Source organism: Podarcis erhardii (assembly GCF_964252035.2).
Source record: "Podarcis erhardii genome assembly, chromosome: 7".
NCBI lineage: Eukaryota > Metazoa > Chordata > Lepidosauria > Squamata > Lacertidae > Podarcis > Podarcis erhardii.
In genome coordinates, this window is record NC_138511.1 from 12,267,588 (window position 1) to 12,290,695 (window position 23,108).

At 46.4% G+C, this 23,108-nt stretch overlaps 1 protein-coding gene across 3 annotated transcripts in view; it reads left to right on the forward strand.

The window, feature by feature from the left end:
* Window positions 1–6,082: 6,082 nt before the first annotated feature.
* The window catches only part of CMKLR1 (chemerin chemokine-like receptor 1), a 34,719-nt gene continuing 17,693 nt past the window's right edge, over window positions 6,083–23,108 (forward strand). The window contains exons 1-2 of one of the 3 annotated variants that reach the window (XM_081871245.1): window positions 6,083–6,572; window positions 14,826–14,992. The gene's annotated coding sequence lies outside the window, so the exon portion shown is untranslated. Of the gene's footprint in view, window positions 6,573–14,825; window positions 14,997–23,108 lie in introns of all 3 variants that reach the window. The other 2 variants (XM_081871243.1, XM_081871244.1) reach the window with 2 other exon arrangements.

The following is a 23,108-nucleotide window of genomic DNA, read 5'->3' on the forward strand; positions in this document are numbered from 1 at the left end:
AGTGATGTCGTGTGCCCCAGGGCTCAGAGTGGGAACTGTGTTCAGTGGAACTGGCCCTGTTATAGGTGCCACGTAACGCCCAGTCCACATTTGTAAACACTCTTTAGTTTGGCAGTATCTACCCTTTGGAACTCCCTGCTTCTTGACACCAGGCCTTTGCTGTGCTCTTTTTTGCCTCTGCTGAAAAACTCATTGTTTAGAGGCTGTGGGTTAAACCACAGAGCCTAGGATTTGCCGATCAGAAGGTCGGCAGTTCAAACCCCCGCGACGGGGTGAGCTCCCATTGCTCGGTCCCAGCTCCTGCCAACCTAGCAGTTCGAAAGCACATCAAAGTGCAAGTAGATAAATAGGTGCCGCTCCGGTGGGAAGGTAAACGGCGTTTCCGTGCGCTGCTCTGGTTCGCCAGAAGCGGCTGAGTCCTGCTGGCCACATGAGCCGGAAGCTGTACGCCGGCTCCCTCGGCCAATAAAGCGAGATGAGCGTCGCAACCCCAGAGTCAGCCACGACTGGACCTAATGGTCAGGGGTCCCTTTACCTTTACCTTACCTGTATGTTTAGAAAGCTGATGCGAGTTTTAACCTGTTAATTCTCCTTATTGACAGTGCCTTTTTCTCCAGGGGGTACACAGTGTCGGCCCCTGTTTTTGTTGTTGTTAAAAAGTGTGGCGCTTACTGTAACAGCTTCATGATGAGTGCTGGCACATAATTTTCTAGGGAAGAAAAGCACTGCTTATTTATATATCTTTTTTGTAAGGCCCTTGGAGGGTTATATTGTTGTTTTACAGCGAAGCAGTCTATAATGTTTTATGAAATTATTTATGTATATTTATATATATTTATATATTTTTATATCTTTTAAATATATTTTTATATATTTTATATTTTTATATTTTACATTTTATAATTGATGGTGCAGCTCTCCTGGGGCAGCTGTTCAGGGGAAGGCATGATGACAGACATAGCCCCCCCCCAATATTGGGACGGGGCTGGAAAACCGCCCCCCCCTAATCTTGAGGGGCCGGCCCTCGCTGGGCCTGCCCATGGCTGCCACGGAATGTTATGTGTTATGTACTGAAGTTCTCACCCTGGGCCAGCAGGGGGATACTGTAGATAGTTTTCACTCAGGTCCACATATGCAAATACAGTGGTGCCCCGCAAGACGAACGCCTCGCAAGACGGAAAACCTGCTAGACGAAAGGGTTTTCCGTTTTGGAGGCGCTTCGCAAAACGAATTTCCCTATGGGCTTGCTTTGCAAGACGAAAATGTCTTGCGAGTTCCTGCGGGTTTTTTCCCCTCCCCCCCCCTTTTCCTAAGCCCTAAGCCGCTTATCAGCTGATCCGCTAAAAGCCGCTAAACCACTAATAGCGCTAATCCGCTAAGCTGTCAATGGGCTTGCTTCGCAAGACGAAAAAACCGCTATACGAAGAGCCTCACAGAACGGATTAATTTCGTCTTGCGAGGCACCACTGTAAGGGATTGAAAGTGACGTTCAGTGATTGGATAGTTACAGAAAGTGGTTACTGTTATGTTCTAGTGGAGCTCTATATAAGCTGGCTGGCTGAACCCTTCAGTTCAGTTCTGTTCTGTGAATAAACAAGAGCTCTTTGAAGAATCGCTGTGCCGTCTGATATGTTCACCAACAACTTAACAGTATTGCACCCAGTACTTTGTTTCTGGGGGTACGCATACCCCATAACATTTAGTGAATCTTTCTACTTTTGTCCATTTACTGTATTCCGCCCCCCCCCCCGATTTGAACTATAAAATAGGGATTTTCTTGAGTCAAAATGAAAGTACCCCTAAACATTTTTTTAGAAAAAAGCACTGTCTTTCTTTTTCTTTTTCTTAATATGATTCTTTATTGATATAAAATTTACATATCTATACAAACATATGCGATCTCTTTACATATGAAGAAAAAGAAAATTATGTAGAGAATAGAAAAATTCTAAAGGAAGAAAAAAAGAGGGGGGGAATAAAGAAATAACAAAAATACGAAGTAAAACAAAATCAAAAGAGGAAAATAAAGACAAGACAACACTGTCTTTCTAATGCGCCAAAATTCTGCATGCAGAACAGCGGAATTCTGCAATTGGTGCCCATTATACCATTAGGGCTGGACTGACCGTTCTCCTCAAGGAACTTCCACCTGAATTGAGGGTGAGAAGCAGACAAAAGCAGGCCTATTTTTTTTGCTCTTTCTTTCACTGCTTTTTCTTTCGCTCCAGTTTCAATTAATAATGGCAGGCCTCCATTTTAATCCCCCGCCATGGCCTCATGAATGAAGCTACATTGTGACCTAGCATTGTTCCGAGGGAAGTTCTGGGTAAAAACAAGTGGTGGCCATTTTGGGAAGACTCCTTCTGCTGCCCCAGTAAGGTCCAGACCTCATTTTTGCTGCCCGGAGAGCTGTTTTGGTTCAGAAAAACAACCGCCGCCACCATATCATTAAATACCGATGATAAAGAGTTTCTCACCCACATTAATCACACACCTTCTTGCTTCTAGGCCTGTTGACTGGGACAGTCGCTGCCTCTCCCTTTGGTGCGTTGGTAGTTAGGCATGCAAATAGATCTGTACACCTGAGGGAGCGTCTCCACCCCCATCGTTCAGCCCGGACACTGAGGTCCAGCGCCGAGGGTCTTCCGGCGGTTCCCTCATTGCAAGAAGCAAAGCTACAGGGAACCAGGCAGAGGGCCTTCTTGGTGGTGGCACCCACCCTGTGGAATGCCCTCCCATCAGATGTCAAGGAAATAAGCAACTAACTGACTTTTCAATGGCATTTGAAGGCAGCCCTGTTTAGGGAAGTTTTTAATGTTTCATGTTTTATCGTGTTTTTAATATTCTGTTGGGAGCCTCCCAGAGTGGCTGGGGAAACTCAGCCAGATGGGTGGGGTATAAATAATAAATTATTATTATTATTATTATTATTATTATTATTATTAAAGGTAAAGGGACCCCTGACCATTAGGTCCAGTCGTGACAGACTCTGGGGTTGTGGCACTCATCTCGCTTTACTGGCCAAGGGAGCTGGCGTTTGTCCGCAGACAGCTTCCGGGTCATGTGGCCAGCATGACTAAGCCGCTTCTGGCAAACCAGAGCACCACACGGAAACACCGTTTGCCTTCCTGCCGGAGTGGTACCTATTTATCTACTTGCACTTTGACGTGCTTTCGAACTGCTAGGTTGGCAGGAGCAGGGACCAAGCAACGGGAGCTCACCCCGTTGCGGGGATTCAAACCGCTGACCTTCTGATCGGCAAGCCCTAGGCTTTGTGGTTTAACCCACAGCACCACCCGCGTCCCTATTATTATTATTATTATTATTATTATTATTATTATTATTATCATCATCTGAGGGGGAAGATGGAAGTTGCTGCCAGTGTCGCTTCTGTCGCGAAGGTACAGGTGGATTCCTGAAGCACTGTGAAGCAGGGAAATCCCTCTTTACAGTCCCTAACTAAGGTCTGGGGGCAGAAATTGCCTCTCTAGCGAAAGTTGGCAGGGACACAAAACATCCCAGGACTTGCTGTCAAAGCGATTGTGGAAGAGGCAGGCAGAAAAACCACCTCGTGAGCATTTTGGGGCATCATCGCCCCCGTAAACAATGCATTATTTATCTCGATTAAATCTGCACCTCGGAAGACGCCCGAGGCAGTGTGCGTTGCGCAAATCAAATAACTTTTGCTTAGGGCTGCTTATTTTGCAAACCGGCTGATGGGAGGGGAGAGCAAAACAATAAGGCCAGGCACCCTTAACATCTTCCCCTCCCCCCGCCCAACCCCAGCTTCTCTGGCCTCATCCGGCATTGCCCACCCGCTTCCTGGAATAGGGGACATCCTGGCAGCCCAGAGGACAATTTCCACCAGGTGCCAGAGCAAACCAGAAAGGGGTTGCGAAAGAGGCAAATGAGATCCATCGGTGCGAGTGGGTGGGTGCCTGTTTCGAGGGAGGTTCGCGGCCCGGCTGCTGCCAGGATGTCTGCCTGTTCATCTGGGGAAAGGTCACAGCTCTCTCAGCGCAGAAGGCTGCTCTGCAGTCTGTGCCTCTGAAGGCCAGTTGATGTGAGCAGGACCGGGGAGAGGGCCACTGCTGTGCTCAGATCCAGCTTGTGGTCTTCCCAAGAAGAAGTATCTGTCTGGCCACTGTGATAACAGGAAGCTGGGCTAGATTATGGTTACCAGATTTTTTTCAATGAATCCGGGGACACCTCTTTTTTTTTTTTTTTTGGAAGCTGAGTAGCAACAGGGAGTCAGTAGTGGGGATGGTGAGGCAAAAGACCCTGGGCCCAAGCACACATGCATATTGTATCAAGGTGCAAAGCCTTTCTTTTGCACCCTGTGAAACATAAATGCTCAGTTTTTTAACAAATTGGGCAATGGCACGCCACCCACCCATGACTCCTGAGCCTCTCCTGATCTCATTCCCCCTTTGTTTTGACAGATATGGGGAGGCTCAGGAGTCATGGACGGGCGGCCGTTGCCCAGGAGGTGCCAGCCTGGTAGTGCAGTTGGCTCTGGCTGGCTTCAGGAGATGCTCGCTGCCGTAGCGCAGGGAAAATGGCGGGCGCCATGGCAGCTAGCAGCGCTAACAGGCTGGCTCCGGGCTGCTGAGGCTGCTGCTGCCATGTTTCCTGAGGACAGATTTGCAAATCTGGGGACATTCCGGGGACGGAATTTGTCCGGGGACAGATTTGCAAATCCGGGGACTGTCCACCGGGAACCGGGGACGTCTGGTAACCCTAGGCTAGATGGGTCCTTCTCATGTCCTTATAATTCATGGACGATCAGGCTAACAATGGTTACGAGCCAAAATGGCTATTCTCTGCCTCCACAGGCAGTAATGTAGACCCTTCCCAGTGTTCCTATTTACAGAAGCCATCCCAGTTTTTGGTTAAATCCCAGAATGTCCCACTTTTCCTTAAGATGCCCCTATTTTCATTGTAGGAATGTTGGGCACCCCTATTTTCATTGAGGGGTATGGTGTTATGAGACCCCCGCACCATATGCAACCTTTAGAAGCCATCTGAAGGCAGCCCTGTATAGGGAAGGTTTTTTTTTTTTAAAAAAAATGTTTAATGTTTATATGTATGTTGGAAGCTACCCAGAGTGGCTGGGGCAACCCAGTCATATGGGTAGGGTCTAATTGTAAAATAACAACAATAACAACAACTATGAAATAGGACATCCCTATTTTTATTGTCGACAAAGGTCCGTACTGTTAAAGCTATGGTTTTCCCAGTAGTGATGTATGGAAGTGAGAGCTGGACCATAAAGAAGGCTGATCGCCGAAGAATGGATGCTTTTGAATTATGGTGCTGGAGGAGACTCTTGAGAGTCCCATGGACTGCAAGAAGATCAAACCTCTCCATTCTGAAGGAAATCAGCAATGAGTGCTCACTGGAAGAACAGATCCTGAAGCTGAGGCTCCAGTACTTTGGCCACCTCATGAGAAGAGAAGACTCCCTGGAAAAGACCCTGATGTTGTGAAAGATGGAGGGCGCAAGGAGAAGGGGACGACAGAGGACGAGATGGTGGGACAGTGTTCTCGAAGCTACCAGCATGGGTTTGACCAAACTGCGGGAGGCAGTGGAAGACAGGAGTGCCTGGCGTGCTCTGTTCCAGTCACAAAGAGTCGGACACAACTAAACAACATTTTTATTGTGGAAATGTTGGAGGATATGAGTAATGTTTCTGAATACCAATTGTTGGAAGCTTCAGGAGGAGAGAGGCTGGGTTGTCACACGTCTGGACATAGCTGGGACAAACTCAACAACTTTTGTGTCCATTGAGGTATCTTGCTGGTCACTGTGAGTTCAGGATGGGCATTTGGCCTGATCAGCAAACTCAACTTATGTTCTTATGTTCTAACTCTTGTACGGAGACCCCTTTAACCTGAATAGCCCCTCCTCCCCTCCAATGCTGTCCCCACCTGCAGAGTGCAGCCTGTTGCACCTTCATCTGATAAAACAGGCCAGCCTCTCTTCCAAAGACCTTAGTTCCTTTGATTTTTCTGAACGGTGCCCCAAGCAAAATCCTGGTGTGCTAAAAAAAAAAAAGGAGAAAAGTCTGGCAATGTGTTCTTCCCACTACCAGCCCTTATGAGCCTATTGCTCTCCAGCAGGCTGTACGCCAGCTTTCCTAGGTCAGTGGGTTACACCCTCTCCTTCCAGCTGCTGATTTAAGGGAAGGGATCCCTGCCAAATTTCTCATCCTGATATTCTGGTGGGGCTTGTTTGTTTCCTTTCGTCTTTTTCTCTTCCTCCGTTCTTTAAAAGGGAGATGAAATGCGCACGTTGTGCCTTCATGACTTCAGTTTAGAGGATCTGTGTGCCCTGGGAGAAGCCACTTCTGAGGATGAAGAGGAGTCCCAAACACTTCCTGAGCATGTGCAAAGGGCATCGCCTCTGCTGAAGGACTTTCTCTGTTACCAGCTCCTTGGAAAGAACTTGGAAATGTTCCTCTCTGCCTTGATGCAACGGTTTGGAGAGATCGGTGCAGCTTCTCTTTCTCGTGGGGAAGAAAAGTGTGAGCTACGAGGCAGAAGCGGTGGAAAATTCAACTAATCCCAAAGGTATTTCCATCTCCTGTTTTGCTTTCATCTAGGAAACTCTTTGTTTAGAGTCAGCTAAAACTTGCAGAACTTGAGGGGCTGGTTGGAAAGAGAGCCCTCTGGAAGTGCTTAGTTGTTCTGTCAGTTCGGCAAGGCCAGTTTTGCTCAGATGGGATGAAAGAGAATGGATGTTTGAAACGAGGCTATCTCAGTCTTGGGTTTGTATTCTCCCCCTGCCAAATATATAGATTTGGGTTTCAGAATTGAATTCTGGTATTTAAAAAGGCTTGTTTCCTGATTGGTTGTGCAAATGAAGTTAGCACAGAATATTTGACTCAACACCATTTCAAATAGTTAGCTGATACCATCAAATGTGGTCTGCTGTTAAAAATGCGCTGGAAGCCAGGTGTAGATGTTGAAATAAAATGCAGCCAGAAAAAGATTTGCCACCCGGCTTTGTAGAGGAGAATCTAGGGGAGTCCCCCCCCCCCCCGGCAACATAGATGATGCTTTAGCATTCCTGCCATGACATCTGTTCGCCTTGGATTCGGTTCCCCTTTTCTGCCCCCGCTTTCTGCAGAGCTGAACTTCAAACGCCAAGCAAGCACATTTTCTCCTGTTCTGAAGTTCTGTGTGGTTGTGAAATAGTTTAATCGGCAATAAACCTCTGGAAGGGGTGTGTGCACCACAGAGACGCAGAGTGACTTCACTGCGCTGTGTAATCCAAAAACCATTTCCCTACTGAAAGCTGAGACAAGCAGGTGTTGCGAAGGCGTTTTCCACCAGGGTCCAGAGTGCCTGGCTTCAGAGCTGCTTTCGCAACAGAGAATCACAGAACTGGGAGCACCAATAGGTCATTTAGTCCACCTTCTGTCATTTATTAAAAATATATATATATATTACTCATTTACCTTCTTTAACTTGTTAGATATGAGCAAAGTGCTACGAGCTCCACCCCTGCCCCGAAATCACTGGGAATCTTATGCAGTCACTCATGGGCTTCTCCTGAGATGTCCAAAGGAATTGTTGACACACTACTAAGTAAACTTTCCCCACCTTAAGGACTAGAAACTTATCTTTAAATAAAGAAGCCTCAATGTCAGCTAACTTCAAGCCTTACTTTGGGGCTTCCATTGGTCACTTGAACAGCCATTATGGGACTAGATATGGACTTGGGGTGATCCAGAAGGGGTGGCCCAGTAGACCTGAAGGAGCATCTCCACCCCCATTGTTCTGCCCGGACACTGAGGTCCAGCGCTGAGGGCCTTCTGGCGGCTCCCTCGCTGTGAGAAGTGAGGTTATAGGGAACCAGGCACAGGGCCTTCTTAGTGGCGATGCCCACCCTGTGGAACGCCCTCCCACCAGATGTCAAGGAAATAAACAACTATCTGACTTTTAGAAGACATCTGAAGGGAGCCCTGTTTAGGGAACTTTTTAATGACTGATGTTTTATTCCAGGCATAGGCAAACTTGGCCCTCCAGATGTTTTGGGACTACAACTCCCATGACCCCTAGATAACAGGACCAGTGGTCAGGGATGATGGGAATTGTAGTCCCAAAACATCAGGAGGGCCAAGTTTGCCTGTGCCTGTTTTATTCTGTTTTTAATATTCTGTTGGGAGCTGCCCAGAGCGGCTGGGGAAACCCAGCCAGTTGGGTGGGGTATGTATGTATGTATGTATGTATGTATGTAAAGGTAAAGGGACCCCTGACCATTAGGTCCAGTCGTGGCTGACTCTTGGGTTGCAGTGCTCATCTCGCTTTATTGGCCGAGGAAGCCGGCGCACAGCTTCCGGGTCATGTGGCCAGCATGACTAAGCTGCTTCTGGCGAACCAGAGCAGCGCATGGAAACACTGTTTACCTTCCCGCCAGAGCTGTACCTATTTATCTACTTGCACTTTGATGGGCTTTCGAACTGCTTTATTGGCGTACAGCTTCCGGGTCATGTGGCCAGCATGGCTAAGCCGCTTCTGGCAAACCAGAGCAGGACATGGAAATGCCATTTACCTTCCTGCCAGAGTGGTACCTATTTATCTACTTGCACTTTGAGGTGCTTTCGAACTGCTAGGTTGGCAGGAGCAGGGACCGAGCAACGGGAGCTCACCCCGTCACAGGGATTCGAACCGCCGACCTTTTGATCGGCAAGTCCTAGGCTCTGTGGTTTAACCCACAGCGCCATCCACATCCGTATGTATGTATGTATGTATGTATGTATAAATAAATAAATAAAATTTCCCAAGGCAGCTTTTAAATTTATTCCCCCCCTCTGCCCAACCACTATTGTGTGATGGGGAGGGGAATTAGTGTGCATACCCATGTATGTGAGAGTGCATACCTGTGTTTCATAGAACCATAGAATTGTAGAGTTAGAAGGGACCCCAGGGCTCATCTAGTCCAACCCTCTACAATGCAGAAATCACGAGGGCGTTTTTATTTCTTTTTTGGGGGGCCCCTGGAATTGCATTTATTAATTTTTTTCAAATAATTTTTTATTGTTTTCTTTAAATAACCTTTCCCCAACAATCCAAACATTTGTCAAAATATATACCCTTTGACTCTGCCGAGTCCTGACTTCCCTCTGTCCCTTCAATTGGTATCACCTGTCACATTTTTATCACGTATTTTATTCTTACATCTCTACTATTTTACATTGTAGGTGTTACTTCAGTTCTGTTAGTGTCTTTAAGCTTTTACAGTTCTCCTTTAAATACAGTGGTACCTTGGGTTAAGTACTTAATTCATTCCGGAGGTCTGTTCTTAACCTGAAACTGTTCTTAACCTGAAGCACCACTTTAGCTAATGGGGCCTCCCGCTGCCACCACGCCGCCGGAGCCCGATTTCTGTTCTTATCTTGAAGCAAAGTTCTTAACCTGAATCACTATTTCTGGGTTAGCAGAGTCTGTAACCTGAAGCGTATGTAACCCGAGGTACCACTGTACTCAATAAATTTACTCCAGTTATTCTGGTATCTCTGGTCATCCTGGTCCCGGATCCTTCCTGTCAATTTGGCAAGTTCTGCAAAGTCTGTCATCTTCATTTGCCACCCTATAATAGTAGGTATGTCTTGTATTTTCCATTTTTGTGCCAGTAGAGTCCTTGCGGCGGCTGTGGCATACATAAATAGTCTTCGGTATTTTATTTTAATTTCCCTTCTCATTAGAGCGAGCAGGAAAGCCTCCGGTCTTTTGGGAAAGGTATACTTAAATATCTTTTTAAGCTCATTATAAATTAACTCCCAGAATTTTTTCACCTTGTCACAGGTTCACCACATGTGATAGTATCCTCCGTCTACTTCTTTACATTTCCAACATCTTCTATCCCTCTTCCTATACATTTTAGCAAATTTTGTTGGCGTTAAATGCCATCTGTAAAATCATTTTTAATAAGTTCTCTTTCAAAGCCATACATCCAGTGAATCTCAAACCCTCATTCCATAATTTTATCCATGCTTCCAATTCAATATTGTGCCCAAAATCTATGAGGGCGTTTTTATTTCTTGTGTGTCCTGTGTGTGATTTATGGGTGGGTTTGGTCACGCCCTCTGCTGAAACATGGCCCCTGGACACTTGGCATATGGGAAATGTGGCCCTTGGGTCAGAAAAGTTCCCCCACCTCTCCATGCAGAAAGATTCCCAGCTCAGTTCCAGCATCTCTGGCTAAAAGGATGGGGCAGAGGGAGATGTCAAGATGCTGGAAAGCCATTGCCATAAGAACAGAGGGAGCGGTATTATACCGAAACAGACTACAGTATTTTTCGCTCTATAGGACGCACTTTTTCCCCTCCAAAAATTAAGGGGAAATGTGTGTGCATCCTATGGAGCGAATGCAGGCTCCTTGGCTTCAGCGATAGCAATGTGAAGCCTCCGAAGCACAGAGGCAGAGCCCCCCCCCCCCCCGCGCTCCGGAGGCTTCGCGTTGCTTTCGCTGAAACCTGGAGAGCGAGAGGCATTGGTGCACACTGACCCCTCTCACTCTCCAGGCTTCAGCGATAGCTGCCTGAAGCCTTCGGAGCGCAGCGCAAGTTCCCGCTGCATTCTGGAGGCTTCAGGTTCCTTTCGCTGAAGCCAGGAGAGTCTTGCTCTCCCGGCTTCAGCAAAAGGAACCCGAAGCCTGAGGAACGCAGCGGGAACTTGCTGTGCGCTCCGAAGGCTTCAGGGATAGCCGCATGCAGCCCCTCCGGCAGGGAGAGACTGCACATGGCTGTGGCTTCTTTAGCTCCGCGCAGCCTCTCCCAGCTGGAGAGGTTGCGCGCGGATAAAGAGGAAGCCAAGACAGCGAGTGGCTTCTTTCTGTTTTGGCTTCTTTGCTCCTTGGGGCTGGTGGGGGGGGGGTACCCGGGCTTCCCCCGGCAGCCCCAGCAGCTCTGGGAGAAGCGGACAGGTTGCACAAGATTTTTTTTCTTGATTTCCCCCTCTAAAAACTAGGTGCGCCCTATGGTCCAGTGCACCTTATGGCGCGAAAAATACGGTACATATTGGTCCACCTTGCTCCGTATTTTCTGCTGTCTTGCTGTCTCTCTCCAGGATTTCAGGCATTAACTGCCCCAAATCCATCCTCATGCATGACTCACGACATTCTGCAGCAAAAAAAGGAAAAGGAAAAGTTTCTATTCCTGGAGGGTTATAGCATCCTGTAGTTGTCATTGATTTGAGAAAGCGGAAAGCATTGGTTGTGCATCTGGTGGGTTTCTCAAATGCTGGCACCAGAGTCAGCCTTGTCACAGAGAGAACGCAGGAAGCCTGCCTTCTATCAGGCCAGCCTGTTTCCTACGCAGCCCAGGATTTACTCAGACTAGCAGCCAATCTCCAGAGCCTCTGGCTGCTGTATAGGGATGGGTGACTCTTCCAGGTGTAATTTCTCATTTCCCCAGCCTTAAGTGCAGCTCTCCACATCAGGTTGTGAATCATTCCCCCTCCCCTTCTTACAGTCCTCAGGAAATCTCACCAGCATTTTAGTGTGAATCTGAAATATACTCGGAGTCGAGAATGGATTTTATGCTCTTTATTCAGCTCATAGTGGTGAGGAGGAATGGAAGTTCCCCCAGAATGTCTGCTTTATATACATTATTTACACAAGGGCCCCCACGTGATTGGCTAATTCCGGGATTCACCTGTAGGCCAATCAGGTTGTGGATTCACTTCCACCTGGAGCTGGATTGGGTGGCTCCTGTGGACCAGACTGCTGCATTCTGGACCCTATTGTTCTAGGACCAATCAGACTGCTTCCTTTTGGATCCTATTCAACTCAGTACATAACAGAACCCCTCCTAATATACAGTGGTGCCTTGCAAGACAAAATTAATCTGTTCCGTGAGGCTCTTTGTATAGCGGTTTTTTCGTATTGCGAAGCAAGCCCATTGACAGCTTAGCGGACTAGCGCTATTAGCGGTTTAACGGCTTTTGGCGGATAAGCTGATAAGCGGCTTATCAGCGGATCAGCTGATAAGCGGCTTAGGGCTTAGGAAAAGGGGGGGGGGAGGGAAAAAACCCCCGCAGGAACTCGCAAGACATTTTCGTCTTGCGAAGCAAGCCCATAGGGAAATTCGTTTTGTGAAGCGCCTCCAAAACGGAAAACCCTTTCGTCTAGCGGGTTTTCCGTCTTGCGAGGCGTTCGTCTTGCGGGGCACCACTGTACATACTTTTGCAGACCTTTCAAGGGTTGCTATTTTCCAGGGGCCATCCCAGATTTACAGAAGCCGTCCTGGTTTCTGATTTGATCCCGAAATGTTCCACCTTTTCCATAGGACATCCCTATTTTCATTGGATAAATGTTGGAAGGTATGGAGTTTTGTGACCCCCGAGCCAAGGAGATAAGTAACTATACAACCTTTAGAAGACATCTGAACGCATCCCTGTAGAGGGAAGTTTTTTTAAAAATGTTTAATGTTTTATTATGTTTTTATATATGTTGGAAGCTGCCCAGAGTGGTTGGGGCAACCCAGTCAGATGGGCGGGGTATAAATAATAAAATCTGAGCTCAGTTGGGTTCTGGTACAAAAAAATAAATTCCTAGGCTCAGAGGCATGCTATCACTTCTTTCTAATTATATGTGTTTTGCACCTGGCTTGGGCTGGTAGATCTTTTGGTTCTAGTAGCAAACATCTCACCCCTGCTGTGCTGGGCTTGTCCAACATTGGTTGTGTGTTCTTTTCTTTTATAATAATTTTTATTTTGTTTTACAAATATTAATTTTAGCAATCCAAACTGCATATCCATATTTAGAGATTTCTCCAAATCTCTGGACTTCCCACCTTCCCCTCCACGGGTCCTATTGTACACCCTCTTAACAGCATATTATTTCATAATCCATATTTTGTACTTTTCCATATTGTCCATGACATTTGCTACAAGTGTTATTAAATTCCTGCTAATGTTTTCATCTGTTTACAGTGGTCTCCTACTGTAGATAAATTATAAAATTTCCCCATTCTTTATTGAAGTTTTTGTCTTCTTGGTTCTTGAGCCTTCCAGTCAGTTTTGCCATTTCAGCGTAGTCCAAAAGCTTGACTTGCCATTCCTCTCTGGTCCGGACTCTTTCTTCTTTCCATCTCTGAGCTAATAACAGTCTTTTCTGTTCCTTTGGGATGTTGGTACCTACAGTTCCTAATACAGTGGTACTTTGGTTCTCAAACTTAATCCGTTCTGGAAGTCTGTTCCAAAACCAAAGTTTTCCAAAACCAAGGCGTGCTTTCCCATAGAAAGTAATCCAAAATGAATTAATCTGTTCCAGACTTTTAAAAACAATCCCTAAAACAGCAATTTAACATGAATTTAACTATCTAACAAGACCATTGATCCATAAAATGAAAGCAATAATCAATGTACTGTACTATAAAATAAATAAGAGAATATTGTAGATGATAATTAAAAAAAAAAAAAAAATTCTTACCTGCACTGATGATAGTCATTGTTTGGCTGGGGGGCTTTTATCCATTTCCGTAGTCACACAATCAATCAATCAATCAATCAATCAGTAGCTGAACTGGGTTCTACACAGTCACAAAAACAAATTAACCAAAAAAGCCTCAAAAACAAAAGCGCCAAACTTAATCCTTTCCGGAAGTCTATTTGACTTCTGAAATGTTTGAAAACCAAGGCACAGCTTCTGATTGGTGCAGGTGCCCCAGAAACAATAGCCGACAGCCTCATTGGATGTTTGGCTTCCGAAAAATGTTCTAAAACTGGAACACTTACTTCTGGGTTTTCGGCGTTTGAGAACCAAGGCATTTGAGAACCAAGGTACCACTGTAATAAAGCTTCTGGTTTATTTGTTGTTTACAAAAGTTATTTTAAACATTTTTTTCAATTCATTATATATCATTTCCCAGAATGTTTTCATTACCTTACACATCCACCACATATGATAAAAGGTACCTTCTTTTTCTTTACATTTCCAGCAGGTATTTGTACTTGTCTTATACATTTTAGCTAACTTAAAGTAAAGGTAAAGGGACCCCTGACCATTAGGTCCAGTCGTAGCTGACTCTGGGGTTGCAGCGCTCATCTCGCTTTATTGGCCGAGGGAGCCGGCGTACAGCTTCCAGGTCATGTGGCCAGCATGACTGAGCCGCTTCTGGCGAACCAGAGCAGCGCACGGAAACGCTGTTTACCTTCCCGCCGGAGCAGTACCTATTTATCTACTTGCACTTTGACATGCTTTTGAACTGCTAGGTTGGCGGGAGCAGGGACCGAGCAACGGGAGCTCACCCCGTCGCAGGGATTCGAACCGCTGACCTTCTGATCGGCAAGTCCTAGGCTGTGGTTTAACCCACAACGCCACCCACATCCCTTACTTTTGCTAACTTACTAGGATTCAAATACCACCAGTACATCATTTTCATCCAGTTTTCTTTCAGCGTACAACATGCTGAGAATTTCAAATCAGTTTCCCATAACCTTTCCCAATCTGATAGTTGAATATTATGCCCTAAATCCCTCACCCAGTGTAAACATTGGCTGTGTCTTCTGGTGTGACAACTGGTTGCTGATCCAAAGAACCCTGCTTGCTGCCCGACAAGGCCAGAATCTGCCCCTGGCAGCAAAGATGCTGACCATAGCCTCTTTTTGGAGAAGCGAGATGACATCCCTGTGATGGCTGATGCAGCTGACTTTGCATGACAGCTGTGGAAGGAAGGAAGACTACACCACAATTTCTTAGAATAATAAAGCCACTTCCTCACTGAGATGCTAGTACCAGCGGAGGGTGCTTTTGACTGGAACCTCTGCAGCCTAGATCCAAAAGTCCCTCTCTGCTTTTCTCTCTCTTAAATAAAGGGACACCTTGATTTCTTGGCACCAGACAACACACGTCCACTTCAGCAGTCCTCGTAAGAAATGCTGGTTTCATTCAAACGCAGTTGGCCAACTCTGAGCAGCTGTTGATATAGTCCAGGAACAATTCCTCTGAAGGGTGGACCCAGGAGACTGGCATTTTCCTCACTGTAGGTAAGCTGATTTTCCATCTCACCTCCATCTATTCTAGGATTCATGTGATGATGGGCTGGCCTGATTCTGATCCTGGTGGCCTCACAGGAGCTAGAGATTGGGGTAGTGATGGGTTGGTGTCCAAAAGGGAGAGAAAGAGACCCTCAGGGTCCCTTCTAATTTTGTGTGACAAACAGACAATGCACTTTATTTAGTGGTGGCTATAGAGCAGGGGTCCCCAACCTGTGGCCCATGGGCCAGAAGCAGCCCACAGCGGCCATTTAACCTGCCCCCGAACTGAGCCACCCACTCGACGAGTTCCTGTGCGCTGCACTAAACCGGCACAGTGTGGCGCAGGGACTCCCTTCTGCGGCTCCAGAAATTGCTTCTGTGCATGCCCAGATGCCGAAAATTGCTTGTGCACAGGCAAAATTTTCAGCATCTGGGCATGCACAGAAGCAATTTCCGGTGCCACGGACATGCACAGATGCGATTTCTGGCGTCGCACTGCACTGGATTTCCGTGGGAGCGATCCGCCCCATGCCTGGTAAGCCTTGCCAAGCCCTGCTATAGAGAATGGTAACATTGGGCATTTGCTGGTGGTGCTGTGGGTTAAACCACAGAGCCTAGGACTTGCCGATCAGAAGGTCGGTGGTTCGAATCCCTGCGACGGGGTGAGCTCCTGTTTCTCGGTCCCTGCTCCTGCCAATCTAGCAGTTGAAAAGCACGTCAAAGTGCAAGTAGATAAATAGGTACCACTCCGGCGGGAAGGTAAACGGTGTTTCCGTGCGCTGCTCTGGTTCGCCAGAAGTGGCTTAGTCATGCTGGCCACATGACCCAGAAGCTGTACGCCGGCTCCCTCGGCCAATAAAGCGAGATGAGCACCGCAACCCCAGATTTGGCCACGACTGGACCTAATGGTCAGGGTCCCTTTACCTCTATAACTAATAGGAGGATGATTTTAAAGAACTGTTTTGACCCGCAGAAGATGATGCTAGGTCACATTAGCCCAGTGTGCAAAGCATCTTAGTAGGCAATGCTATCACTTCTAGAGCCAACCCTCTCATTACTGGTCCCTTTGGCATTGACTGATGGACTCATCCAAGGACTCTCTACTGTCAAATTTCATAGAATCATGGAATTGTTGAGTTGGAAGGGTCATCTAGAGTAGGAAACAGAGCTTTAAAAAATTCCTGACCTCTGTTTAAAAACCTCCAAGGAGGAAGAGATCTCCAAAGTCCATTCCACTATCGAATAGTTCTTACCCACAGAAACCTCTGCCCAATGTTTCATCAGAATCTTCTTGTCATTTGAATCTATCAGGTCCTCCCCTCTGGAATAGCACAAAAACAAGCTTGCTACATCTTCCATGTGACAGCCCTTTAGATATTTGAAAATATTTCTTTTTTATATTCCTGGCTGAAGTTTTTTCTCAGCACTTTGGCTGAGAAGAAGAGTGGTTTTCTTTTTCTCTTTTTTTGGGGGGGGGGGCGAGGGGAACGGGGAACATGTAACCCGATCCCTTCACTTAACTCAGATGGTTTGTGATTCAAAATCATCACAACTGCAGCTTACCCCTTTAAATAATGCTTTGCACTCCTAAATTAGTTCTTCATCTCTCCCACTCAACCATTTCCCCTCACAAAAAGGTCCTTCAAATATCAAAAGCTTGTACTTCCATGAGCTTGAACTGAATGTTTGCCCATTTAGATATTTTGATTCAAAAGTAGCATGGATGAAAATGTCCATTTTGTATATCTCAATGTCTCATTTCTCCCATATTACGTCAAAAGTCTGCGCAAAAGTTCATGTCAAAAATCTACACAAGAATGTGTACGGATATTCATGAACATTTCTACTAATATTTTTAATGCAATTCTCAATGTTTTTTTGGAGGCGGGGGGGGGGGGTTAGTGGTGGTGTAATGAAAAACTGAAAATAAATTGAGACGTGAATGTTAGAAATTATGTTAATGTAAGCCAATACGAAAGACGCGCATATGAAAAATGGGAAGTTAGCAGAAAGAAAGAGGTGTGTGGGAACAGATTTAAATTTTGTACACTTTTTTTTTGTTTTTGTTTGGAGAACTGCATTGCAAAATTTGGAGAAGTGTATGGCTGCCTTTCGGTTTGCGAGTTGGTTTGGGAAATGTGAATTAGGTCACTTTGTGTTAGGATGCAAATTTCTGAACAAATTTGTGCTCCATCGCTAGTGTTGCAAGGGAGGATTATTTCCTAAAACTCACTACAGTTATGTACAAATCCACTTTCTTCGTTAAAAATGAAAGCAAAAGAAGTTTTGTTTACTGTCCCTTAGTTTCTGGTCTGCTGTGGCTGCTGCCCCATTTTATCTGGATTGTCTTTCTCCTGTTGAGAAGTCTTTGAGAACTTTGTATCAGAAGTTCCTGGCCATTGAGAAGCCACTTCTATGGATGGTAAGTGGAGCGTTCCCAAGGCCTCCCAACCCGCTGCTGTGGGTCACCAGCATATTAAAGGTAAAGGTAAAGGGATCCCTGACCATTAGGTCCAGTCGTGACTGACTCTGGGGTTGCGGCGCTCATCTCGCTTTACTGGCCGAGGGAGCCGGCGTACAGCTTCCGGGTCATGTGGCCAGCATGACTAAGTCGCTTCTGGCGAACCAGAGCAGTGCACGGAAATGCCGTTTACCTTCCTGCCAGAGCGGTACCTATTTATCTACTTGCACTTTGACGTGCTTTTGAACTGCTAGGTTGGCAGGAGCAGGGACCCACAACGGGAGCTCACCCCATCTCAGGGATTCGAACCGCCGACTTTCTGATCAGCAAGCCCTAGGCTCTGTGGTTTAACCCACAGCACCACCCGCATCCCATCAGCATATTACTTAAATAATAATAATAATAATAATAATAATAATAATAATAATAATAATTTATTATTTATACCCCACCCATCTGGCTGAGTTTCCCCAGCCACTCTGGGCGGCTCACAATCGAGTGTTAAAAACAATACAGCATTAAATATTAAAAATTTCCCTAAACATACTCCAAAACTCTGGATAACCCCATTCAGTTGTTTCATGTAGATGTTAGGCTTAGAGATAATGACAGGGAATAAAATCAAACCCTGAAGTCTCCATGGGGTCAAAGAACACTCCCCAAGCATCACCCTCTGGAAACAACCACGCAAGTAGGACCAGAATCGCTGCAAAGCGGTTCGGTGCTACCCGCCCCTACAGTACCAGATTTACATATAAGCTAAACAAGCTATCGTTTAGGGCCCCACTTTCTTGGGCCCCCCAAAAAAGTTTAAAGAAAAAACAAACACCGGATGTACATTTCCAAAATATAAGTTAAAAAACAAATAAAATAAAACCTACATACAGCAACAGTGTTTTGTGCTGTGTAGGCTACTAATATGTAAGTAATGGGCCCAGCCTGCTCCCTAAAATATCAGTGATTTGCCCATTTCTATATATAGGGTGCCTACATTCTGCATGGACTGGTTGCATTGCAACATGTGCAAATGGCTTTCGATACTTATTAGGTCCATAAATTACCATATAGCATATATTCAACACACAAAAACCAGCGACCATTTGTTGTTGACAAAGGACAGCTGGACATATAAAGGGCCTCATTACGTTCAGTAGCTTAGGGCCTCATCAAACCTAAATCCAGCCCTGCACCCCTAACTTGGACAGCCACTCCAGAAGGATCCCATAGCTGATGGTATCAAAAGCTGCTGAGAGGTCAAGAAGAATTAACAAGGTCACATTTCTCCTCTGTCTTCCAACAGAGGACACAGTAGACCTTGCAAAGCTGATTAACTATACTGTCTTCAAGGGAAGCCCCATGAAAAATGGATTACAGTAATCTAGTAAGAAGGCTACTAGGCTATGGCAAGGCCGTCTCAATCCAGGAATAGCCTTAGCTGGTGTAAGGTAAAGGTAAACCATTAGGTCCAGTCATGGCCAACTTTGGGGTTGCAGCGCTCATATCACTTTATTGGCCGAGGAAGCCGGCGCACAGCTTCCGGGTCATGTGGCCAGCAGGACTAAGCCGCTTCTGGCAGACCAGAGCAGCACACGGAAACGGCGTTTACCTTCCCGCCGGAGCAGTACCTATTTATCTACTTGCACTTTGACGTGCTTTCAAACTGCTTGGTTGGCAGGAGCTGGGACCAAGCAACAGGAGCTCACCCCGTCGCGGGGGTTCGAACCGCCAACCTTCTGATCGGCAAGTCCTAGGCTCTGTGGTTTAACCCACAGCGCCACACGCGTCCCTTTCTTAGCTGGTGTACCAGCTGAAAAATACGCTCCATGCCAGTGGTAATAGTGCTGAATCGATGAGGAGCCCCAGGCTACAAATTTGCTCCTTCGAGGAGAGTGTGACTCAATATGGAACAGGCTGTTTACCTAATTTCCAGACAGGTTAACCATCTGCCCACAACATCTCTTTATTTTTATCAGGATTTATTCTGAAAGATTTCCTTCAAAGTCCCCCTCTAAAGACAGGGATACTGAGGCGAGGTTTGGTGTGACTTACTGAAATCCCCCTGCTATTTCCTGGTGAAAGTCCAATTTCTTTAAGGCCAGGACTTTTTTTCTTTTGTGCAATACAAAAGACTCCTCACATTTCAATGTGAAGGGATGGAAAGGTTAAGAAAGAAAGAACGAAGCAAAAAAAATAAAATTGCTTGCGGGGATTTTCTTTTGCAGAAGTGAAAACAATGTATTTGCAATGGTTAGACCAGGAAAGCAAAACAAATGGAGGGGGGGGGGATGAAGGAAGTGTAGAGATTTGTGGAAGGTTGGCTGCCGCTACGATTTCAATTCTCTCCTTGTTTGCGTAGTTAAGAGGACATCTGTTCATAGTTCCCTCTTGCAGATTTCTCAGGGAGCGTTTTCATCAGGGCTCTGGTATTGAGGAAACGAGAGTTTCCTCATTTAACATCAACATGTTGTGTTTGGATTTCAGCCCTGTGACTCTGGAGGATTTAAACACACATGGAGGAAGAAAGAGTTGGAAGCAGCCTGGTTTTCAACCAGCTGTGCATTTTTAAAGGCTTTTGTGGGGGTCAAGGCTTACGCAAAAGAGTAAGCCCATTTTGTCAAGAGAGCTGGAGACGGTTTGAAAGAGGGATTGCTGCTTGGGGTGTGAATACTTTTCCTGCTTTTGATACTCTGGTAAACAGGTCTGCCTGACTTTTAACGTGTTTCCGAAGCCTCGATGGAAGGAGACAGTGGGATGAAAGAAATGTATTTTCACGTGCGCCCAGTCCCCAAGTGTCACACAACTCCAGGTTTTCCTAGAGATTAGTGTCTTTGGAAAGAAGGTCACTGGTATGATTGATATTATTTTATTGCATTTTTCTGCTGCTTTTCATTCAAATGAATCTCAAGGCGGCTTACAAACAATAAACAACATCAACATCAGAAATGCAGCATCAGTCATGTGGAATAGTTAACAAGTCATTGATAAAGCAATCTATAAAACCCTGTTAACCAAACGGCAGCTGAAAAATAAGCTGAATATCACAATGACAGCAAAGGTCACATCATTGGTACATAGAACCATAGAATTGTAGAGTTCGACTCATCTAGTCCAATGCAGGAATCTCAGCTAAAGCATCCAGTGCAGGTGGCCACCCAACCTCTGCTTAAAAACCTCCAAAAAAAAGGAGTCTGCAACCTCCCAAGGGAGACTATTCTACTGTTAAACAGCTTTTACGGTCAGAAAGTTCTTCCTGATGTTTAGTCGTAATCTCCATTCTTGAAACTTGAAGCCACTGGTTTGAGTCCTACCCTCCAGAGCAGGAGAAAACAAGCTTGTTCTTGTTAATTATTATTTTTTGCATATATATACAATCTGAACACAGCACAGCAAGAACTCTTACCTCCCCATTAATTTTCCAGGAGAGCCCCAAGCCATAGCTTTGGGTCTAGCACACAGCAAGACATGCCTCTGTCTCCCCAGCATCCAGAATCAGCCAAAACTCTCTCTCTCACACACAGAACTCCTTTCTGGCTCCTTTCCTAGGATGATGTGGCATCGAGCCAGGTGAGGCGGGAAAAGGCCCACCCATTTGTCTCTATGGCAACAGAGCAGCCTCTTTGGATATAGTAAATGGCAGAACTTAACTGGGCAGCCAAAGCCATTACCTTAACAAAGGAACTGGTATGACTAGTTTGGCAGCCTCTTCTGCTGGATTCGAAACATTTCTGGATTGGCTTGGAAAGGACCCAGGCATCATCCAGCCTGACCCACAACCCAATAAGGTAAAGCTAAAGGGACCCCTGACCATTAGGTCCAGTCGTGGCTGACTCTGGAGTTGGGGCGCTCATCTCACTTTATTGGCTGAGGGAGCCGGCGTACAGCTTCCGGGTCATGTGGCCAGCATGACTAAGCCGCTTCTGGCGAACCAGAGCAGTGCACGGAAACGCCGTTTACTTTCCCGCCGGAGCAGTACCTATTTATCTACTTGCACTTTGACGTGCTTTCGAACTGCTAGGTTGGCAGGAGCAGGGACCAAGCAACGGGAGCTCACTCCATTGTGGAGATTCGAACCACCGACCTTCTGATCGGCAAGTCCTAGGCTCTGTGGTTTAACCCACAGCGCCACCAGTGTCCTATAGGAAGCGATACCTCCTCTCAAACCACTTTCAAGAGGGATAGGACCATAGCTGAGGGCGGGGGGGGGGGTAGAGCAGCTGTGCAATGGCTGCAAGGATGCCCACCACTGCAAAGGGGTGATGGGCCAAGGAAGGTGATGGGTCAACTTCTTGGAAGGCAAGAAAAGTGGGCATTCAGCACCATGGATAGCACTCTTGCAGTTGAGGTCAGGCATACAAGTTGCCCCAGCAAGACCTGGGTTTTATAGCAGGGCTAGGTATGGAGGCCTCACCTCTTTAAAAAAATTCCCCTGGCAAGTTAAAGAACTGGTGTTTCCTTTCACAGCCACTGGTTCCCTTGAGGTAACGGTAATGGTGTTTTCAGCTGTGGAAATCTCTTCCTGGGACTCTCTTGGTCCCCCAAGAGTCTGGCAGCAGAGGTGTCTCATTGGGGCTGAAGGGAAGGAAGCTGGCTTCTGGTGCCCCCAGACCTATATGTGGCAAATTAGGAAGTGGACCCATCTCTTCCTCCTCTAAAGAGGAATTGCTGGAGAACTCTGCCTTCAGAATACTGGTCTGGGGCCGTGACAACCTGTTTTATGTGCTGAAGGTTCCAGATTCAAATCCTGGCATCTCCCATTAAAAAGGACCCAGAAGCAGGTCATGGGAAAGGCCTCTCTGTGCCTGAGACCCTGGACACCCGCTGCCAGTCAGTGCAGGTAATACTGCCCTAAATAGGGCAATGGTCTGAGTTAGTAGAAGTTGTAGCTTTCTTTAAAAATGGACGGCTTCAGCCTGAAAGAGTCTGATCCTTAACTCTCTATGTAGCAATGTCAAACATCCTACGGAATGGCAGGATTTCAGTATGGAACACCTGGCTGGTCAGAATATCGGGCATGTTAGGAACATAGTATTCAGGAAGTCCATGACTAGCAGTTGCCGTGGGAGACTTAAGATGATGGAACAGAAGGACATCAGTCTTGAACTGGTTCTGGGAGCTGCCCTCACCCTGGCTCTGGGCATCACCAGCCATTGTGGATGCCAGGCTGATGCTAATGGGCAGTCCCTACACAGCACAGAAATCAGGGGAGATGGAAACTACAGTGAGATGGAAACCAGAGAGTGTCACTCATGTTATTTGATGGTTTCCCTTCTTGGAAGGTGATGCTATAAAACAGAGGTCAGGTCGATCCCATCTGTAAATTTAAAGACTTTTTGGAGCCAGAGGTCACCCCTGGTCATCAGTGTGGAGCAAGAGGAGTGATCAGGGCTGGCTGGGTCTATTCTCTAAAGGTCAATATGTCCAAACCAGCTGTGGAGACTGTTGCAGCTGTTTGTTAACTGGGCTCTGTTTGCTGCTCCAAGGAAATGCTTTTGGCTCCGTAACTGTCCCAGGATGAATCTAGCGTCCAGCTTCTCCACATGCCAAGCCTTTTGCAGGCTAGGCAAAGGGAGGGAGGGGACACAAGATTTTTGGGATGAGGAACATCTGCAACCTTTTGTGTGTCCTCCTTCTCCTCTCAGCCACCTACTCAAAATGTGTGC